Genomic DNA, 7121 nt, shown 5'->3' with positions numbered 1-7121 from the left:
TAAAGGAAAAATCAAAATTTGGGTTGACCGAAGGACTATTTTGGAAAAAAAAAGAAAAAGAAAGAGTTAACTGACCTTTTTTGTAATTTCTATATAAATTAAGCATTTCCTATTTGACCTAAAATTTTAGGGTTCCTCCGTAAATCACTCAATTATAAATATCGAACTAGAGGTGGACAGAAGGCCGATAAATTGCAGAGGAGGTGAACACCAGAGATAGAGATAGAGAGAGAGAGAGAGAGGATGGAATGGCCTTCTCTGACATGGCTGATGTCCATGTTGATTTGCCTCTATACCATTGTGGTATGTGCAGGCAGTTTCACAACCAGGAAAACCCCCAAGCTTCCTCCTGGTCCGAAAGGCCTCCCCTTGCTCGGAAGCCTCTTAGAGTTGGGAAACCGACCCCATGCAGCCCTCGCGACCATGGCCAAGATCCATGGCCCCCTCATGACCCTTCAGCTCGGACTCCAGATGGTGGTTGTCGTCTCCTCTTCCGACATGGCGAACGAGGTGTTTCAGAAAAACGACCTTGCACTCGCTGGCCGCGTCGTACCCGAAGCCCTCAAGGTCGAGTCTCATGACCAGTGTTCTCTCACTTTGGCCCAGATCAGCCCCCTCTGGCGCAACCTCCGCCGTGTGTGCAAGATCCAGCTCTTCACGAACCAACGGCTTAAGTCTCTGGAAGTCCTCCGCCACCAAAAAGTGCAACAAATGGTCGGCCTCATAGAAAAGGACTGTGCAGCAACGCGAGCAGTGGCCATAGGTCGAGTTACTTTCCTTACTGCCCTTAATCTCTTATCCAACGTGATCTTCTCGGTGGACATGATTGATCCCGAGTCCGAGTCTGCAAAAGAGCTCGAGGAGCTCTTATCTTCGCTCAGCGAGTTGATCACACGGCCTAACATCGCAACCTACTTCCCACTGCTTAGGCCCTTCGATCCTAAGGGGATTCAGCGCCATGCTGCTGGCTGCATCGAGAAGTTACATCGAATATTTAACGAAAAGATCGACAATCGTTCGAGGTTCAGAGAGAGCGGGTGGCCAACATGCGGCGACGTCCAAGTTCAGTCGTGCAGAGATCTTGGCTCTGATCTTGGTAACATCTTTTCCCCTCTTAATTTTTCCTTTTTCCCTAATAAATTCTCAAAGTGTTGTAATTCTGATTCGGTCATTACCAGGAACTCTATTTGGGAGGGACTGGTACAACAACTGTAGCAGTGGAATGGGCAATGGCGGAATTGCTACACAACGCTGAGAAGATGACCACTGTTAAGCAGGAGCTTTGAGAGAAAGTGGGGCATGGGCGTGCAGTCAAAGAGGCGGACATGGATCGGCTCCCTTACCTGCGAGCAGTTATAAAAGAAACTCTGCGGTTGCACCCACCCGTGCCGCTTCTCCTCCCTCACATGGCCAACGCCACCGTAGAAATAGCCGAATTTGTCATACCGAAGGACTCAACAGTGGTGATAAACTACTGGGCAATCTCTAGAGAAGCTCGTACTTGGGAGAACCCGACGACCTTTTCGCCGGAGAGATTCATGGGGTCCGATGTTGATTTCAAGGGGAGAGATTTCAGTTTTATTCCATTTGGAGGATGCAGGAGGATTTGCCCTGGCCTGCCTCTTGCAGAGCGCATGGTGCAGCTGATGCTTGCTTCTCTGCTGCACTCCTTCGACTGGGATCATCCCCTTGGGTGTAAACCAGAAGACATGGATATGAGTGAAAAGTTCTGGCTGACAATGCATAAAAAAGTCCCATTAGAAGCCATCCCCATAAAAAAAAATTAGATAGCAGTGCATACAGGATTTCCAATTATATCAGGTGATCTTGTTCTAAGGATTTTATGACATAATGATTTGTTTGTAAGGTATTTGGTTTTAATGCAACTTCTTGGAGAAGTATGCTATTCCTGTTTTTGATTGTTAATGAAGGATTCTACGACTTTAATCTCCAGCATTTGTAAAATATTTTTGAGTGCCTAACATACGGACCTTAAAATTTTAGGTATAATACGAGATACTCCACTTATATACAAAAATTATAAAGTTGACCAACCATTTTAGCTTATGTTTTTCAAAATTGCCCCTCAATCAATCCTATTTTTTATTTATTTTTATTTTGTTTTTTCGTTAGTAGGCCAATGCCTTAAAGTTTAGGGCACTGTCCTACTAACGAAAAGAAAAAAATTAAAAAAAAAAATCGGGTTGACTGAGGGGTAGGAAAAAATAAGTGAAAAGGTTTACCGACCTTTTTTGTAATTTTCACATATAAGTGGAGCATTTCATATTTTACCTAAAATTTTAAAGTCCGCACATAAATAACTCAATATTTTATGACTTAGTGATGTCTAGCATTCGTAAATAGAAAATTGTTTCATACGGGTTGGACCACATTTCTACAATATGCGGTCCAAAAATATAAAGCATCCATCTTAAAGATGGATGCAAATAAGTGGTCCATTTAAAAACAATTGTAACTAACGGTCCAAATATTTTTCCAATATAATTATTATTTCTAGTTTTCATTTTTTTTATTTTTATTTTTCATATTCATTATCTCCATGTTAAAGATTATATTCTCTAAGAATTAAGATCGAATTAGTATATCCAATACGGTATAGTGTTTATATCTTCCCTCCATCCCCAAACAAAAAATGCTCATTAATTAAGGGGTGTCAAATTTAGGTGAGAAAGTAATTTCTAAAAAGAATTTTTTTACAAAAAAAATTATCTTGTGGAGATAGGATTTGAACTCGTGACCTCAAGGTAATGAGCCTTGCGAGCTACCAAACTGCTCTACCCCGCACTAAAAAGTGAGTACTACTAACGTACGAATAAGGATTGTATGTGCCCCCTCCCATATCTATATAAATAGTATAACCCATTTATACATGATGGTAAAGGGACTCAGTCCTTCTATGATCATAGAGATTTATAAAAATTTGAAGGATCTTTTTTTTTTTCCTTACCAGCTCGATCTTGTTGCCCTCGGCAATAAACATGCATGAACCATCTCGCGGAATACGTGTCCGTATAACCCAAAGTCTCGATAGTTAGCTCTAGGTCTTCCTATCGAACAACAATGTGGAAGAAGACGTATAAGTGCACTATTACATGGTGGGGATTGCAAATTTCTATGAATTTTCCATTTGTCATACAACGAGGGAGTTTTGTTTATTTCTTTCTTTAAGGATCGACAAATCAAATGATATTTCTACTCCAATTTTTGCCTCTTCCTCTCCCTCTGAATTAGACTTTTCCTTGCCATATGAAGTTTCTATTATTCCCAATGATACAGGTCGGATTCTAGATGTAGAAATATTAAGAAGGTGGATCTCCCCTTCTCCATTGAAACAAATGAAATTGTGGCTGATATAGGAAGATGCCACCTCTCTGTTTTTTCAAAAAATTAAACAAATTTGCCCGATGTAGAGGCAATTAAGAAAGTTACATAAGTAAATATATAGCCTACAAAAAGGTGGGCTAAGCGAACCAACCTTGCTTGAACAATGGAAAGAGCCACATTTTATCCCTCCATCGAATCAAATCAGCCAAAGGTGTGCGTTCATGAGCCCATGAATCTAGTAGCCCAAACCAGATGCCCAAATAGGAACACCCATGCCTAGACAGATAAACTAGCAAGCTGGTATTGATCAATAAATTTGACAAGATGATCAATAACTTGATCAATAAGCTTTGGCCTGAGTACTTGGGTGTTCCACTAGGGGGATATTAAAAAAAAATCAAGACAATCATAAATATATATATATATATATATATATATTTGTAATATGATTTTTAATGTTTCGATCATTTTGACAAAGATTAGAAGGTATTGTGGCCATAAATACTTGTTTTTACATTTTTCTATCTCTTTTAGATTATTTTAAAAATTCCCCCCGACATAATTTGAGTTTTTAAAATCTATTTTTTTTACTACTTTTCTAACCTCATTTTGATGCATTTTGCTTAATCTTACTTTATACATACAATTCTTATTTTTGTGCACTTTTTTTATATTTTTTAACCATTTTTTGGCTGCTACAGTACTTAGCACTACTTGAGTCGAGTATTCGAATCGGGTATGGGCCGAGTACTCAGATCAACACTATCAGAACTAGGCCGTCCAACAGGCCAAAATTGATCCAACATTAATTGTTTACTAAATTAAACTTTTGTTTTGGACCAAACCAACCAAAGTACTAATCAATTGATCTGGTTCAGCCTTTATAATATATGATTGACACATCATATAGATATTTTCCTTTAAAAAATGGTGTAGATATGGCAAATCTGTGAACACTTGAATGAGCGATCTAGATCAAGTGTTACAAAATGCGCCTTTTTAGGGGATTTTTGAGATGTAGCTATTGTTTTTTTATAATGCGTAGTCCTCATATAATTGTTTCTCTAAAGTTCACAGTACTTGTAATATTTTAATTATAGAAATGTACTATTTACTTTTGGTACAAGGAGGTCACATTCACTCTTGTTTATCAGATCTCAAATGAAATGGTTGTAAAAATGTCATTGACTAAACTCAAAGTTCCATTTTTTTCTTCTTTTTTTTCGAACTTCATAATGCTCTTCAAACAATCCAATTTGACATCTAATGGTTAAGAATAATTGTGACCTCTTTATACCAAAGATAAATAGTCTCCTAGTATACAATCCCTTTAATTATAGTTTTTGAACTTTTAAAAATAAATAGATAATATTGTATCTTTCAACTATCTTAAAAAAGACTTATCTATACGATATCTAATATGGGATAAAATATTAAAATTTCTTAATTGCAAATATTATTTCCTTAAAAAAATAATTATTGCCAAACTATATATTACAGTAGAAGAAATATAGGTGGCGGTTTTTGAATTCCTTACTGTCATTATCTTTTCCTTCCAATTTTCTTAAAATTTTAAGATACACATTAGATTGCAGTCTTGTCCTATTTACACATTTCTTTACAAACTATTTTTTTTTATGCAATGAAAATATGTTTAGTTTATGACAAAAGAGTTTCCTATCAAAGACAATTTTTAATATTTTATATGACAAATATTCTTTGTTACAAAAATAATTAGTGCCATTTTAACATAACTGTTTTTAGGAAAATATGAGATGATAATTCTAGTTTCCCTTCACTTTTGAGAGGGAAATTGATTACTTGGAATTAGACATAGAGGACTTGCTTAATGTTAATAGAGATTGGGAATAGAACTTGAAGAGAGATCTATGAATTCCATACTTACTCATTCCTCTTTAGATAAAACCTTGGGGGAAATTGGGCCCAAAAAAGTTAATAGGAATTCGAATTCATCCTCCTATTTATTCTCCCTTAATAATATAAATTTATGAATTTGATTGCAAATCTAATATAATAAGGCCCATTTGGATCTCTGGACTTTTCAATCCTAGAATTGAGATTTCCTGGAAATGTCAAATCCTTCTTTGGATCGTATTTGGTGGGAATCAAGAAAATGCAAATTCTTTGTTTGGATTGTCTAGAATATCTTTTTCTTGGAAATGTAAATTCTCTCTATCTCTCTCTCTAAAATTTTGAGATAGTTTGTCTCTCTAAAATTTTAATACACTCTTTCAAAAACTTAAAATTTGAAATACTTTCTATCTCTAAAACTTTTAAGATAGTTTCTCTCTCTAAAAAGTTTATATACTCTCGCTCTAAAATTGGATATAGTTTCTCTCTCTAAAATTTTGAGATATTTTCTCTCTCTAAAACTTAAAATTTGAGATAGTTTCTCTTTAAAAATTTTGAGATAGTTTCTCTCTCTAAACAATTTAAGATAGTTTTTTTTTCTAAACAATTTCAAGTAGCTTTTCTCTCTAAAATATGATATAGTTTCTCTCTCTAAAATTTTAAGGTACTTTCTCTATCTAAAACTTAAAATTTGAGATACTTTATTTCTAAAAATATTAAGATAGTTTCTCTTTCTAAGAAATTTTAGGTACTTTCTCACTCTAAATTTTGATATAGTTACTCTCTCTAAAATTTTAAGATGCTTTCTCTTTCTAAAACTTACATTTTGAGATAATTTCTCTCTCTAAAATTTTCAAGTAGTTTATCTCTCTAAAATTTTAAAATACTTTCTCTCTCTAAAACTTAAAATTTGATATAAGTTTTCTATCTAAATTTTTTCAAATAGTTTCTCTCTCTAAAAAAAGTAAGTATTTTCTCCATCTAAAATTTGATATAGTTTCTCTCTCTAAAGTTTTAAGATATCTTCTCTACCTAAAATTTAAAATTTGAGATAGTTTCTCTCTCTAAAATTTTCAAATAGTTTCTCTCTCTACAATTTTCAAGTAGTTCCTCTCTCTAAAATTTTAATTTACTTCCTCTCTCTAAAATTTTAATTTACTTCCTCTCTCTAAAATTTTAATTTACTTCCTCTCTCTAAAACTTAAAATTTTAGATAGTTTCTTTATCTAAAATTCTTTAAATAGTTTCTCTCTCTAAATACTCCAAGTACTTTCTCTATCAAGAATTTGATATAGTTTCTCTCTCTAAAGTTTTAACATATTTTCTCTCTCTAAATATTAAAATTTGAGATACTTTCTCTCTCTAAAAAATTTCTGGTAGTTTCTCTATCTAAAATTTGATATACTTTCTAATCTCTAAAATTTTAATATGCTTTCTCTCTAAAACTTAAAATTTAAAATAATTTCTTTCTCTAAATGTTTTGAGATATTTCTCTATAAAAAATTTTTAGTAGTTATTCGCTCTAAAATTTAATGTAGTTTCTCTCTCTAAAATTTTAAGATACTTTATCTCTCTAAAATTTAAGATTTGAGATAGTTTTTCTCTCTAAAATTTACTAGTCTTCCAAAAATTTTAAATTTGAGATAGTTTCTCTTTAAAAATTTGAGATAGTTTATCTCAATAAAAAAAATTGTATATTTTCTCTCAAAAAATTTTTGTATACTCTCTCTCTATCTCAAATTTGATATAGTTTTTTTCTCTAAAATTATGTTTTCTCTCTTTAAAATTTGATATATAGTTTCTCTTTCTAAAATTTTAATAATGTTTTTGTTCTTCAGCAACAAAATGGATCATTTCCATGAAATGTCAATTCCACCTATTTTGGTGGAATTGAGATTTCCAAA

The 7121-nt window shown here is 33.6% G+C and overlaps 1 pseudogene; it reads left to right on the top strand.

Moving 5' to 3' along the window:
- The first annotated feature begins 227 nt into the window (after positions 1 to 227).
- LOC148781203 (geraniol 8-hydroxylase pseudogene) lies at positions 228 to 1787 on the top strand (annotated as a pseudogene).
- Positions 1788 to 7121: the final 5334 nt, after the last annotated feature.

The sequence above is a fragment of the Amborella trichopoda genome, chromosome 7 (assembly GCF_054954075.1).
Source record: "Amborella trichopoda isolate Santa Cruz 75 chromosome 7, AtrichopodaSantaCruz75HAP2 v2.0, whole genome shotgun sequence".
In the NCBI taxonomy this organism is placed as follows: Eukaryota; Viridiplantae; Streptophyta; class Magnoliopsida; order Amborellales; family Amborellaceae; genus Amborella; species Amborella trichopoda.
Note: the sequence above shows the minus strand (reverse complement) of the source record. Positions and strands in the feature narration are given on the sequence as shown.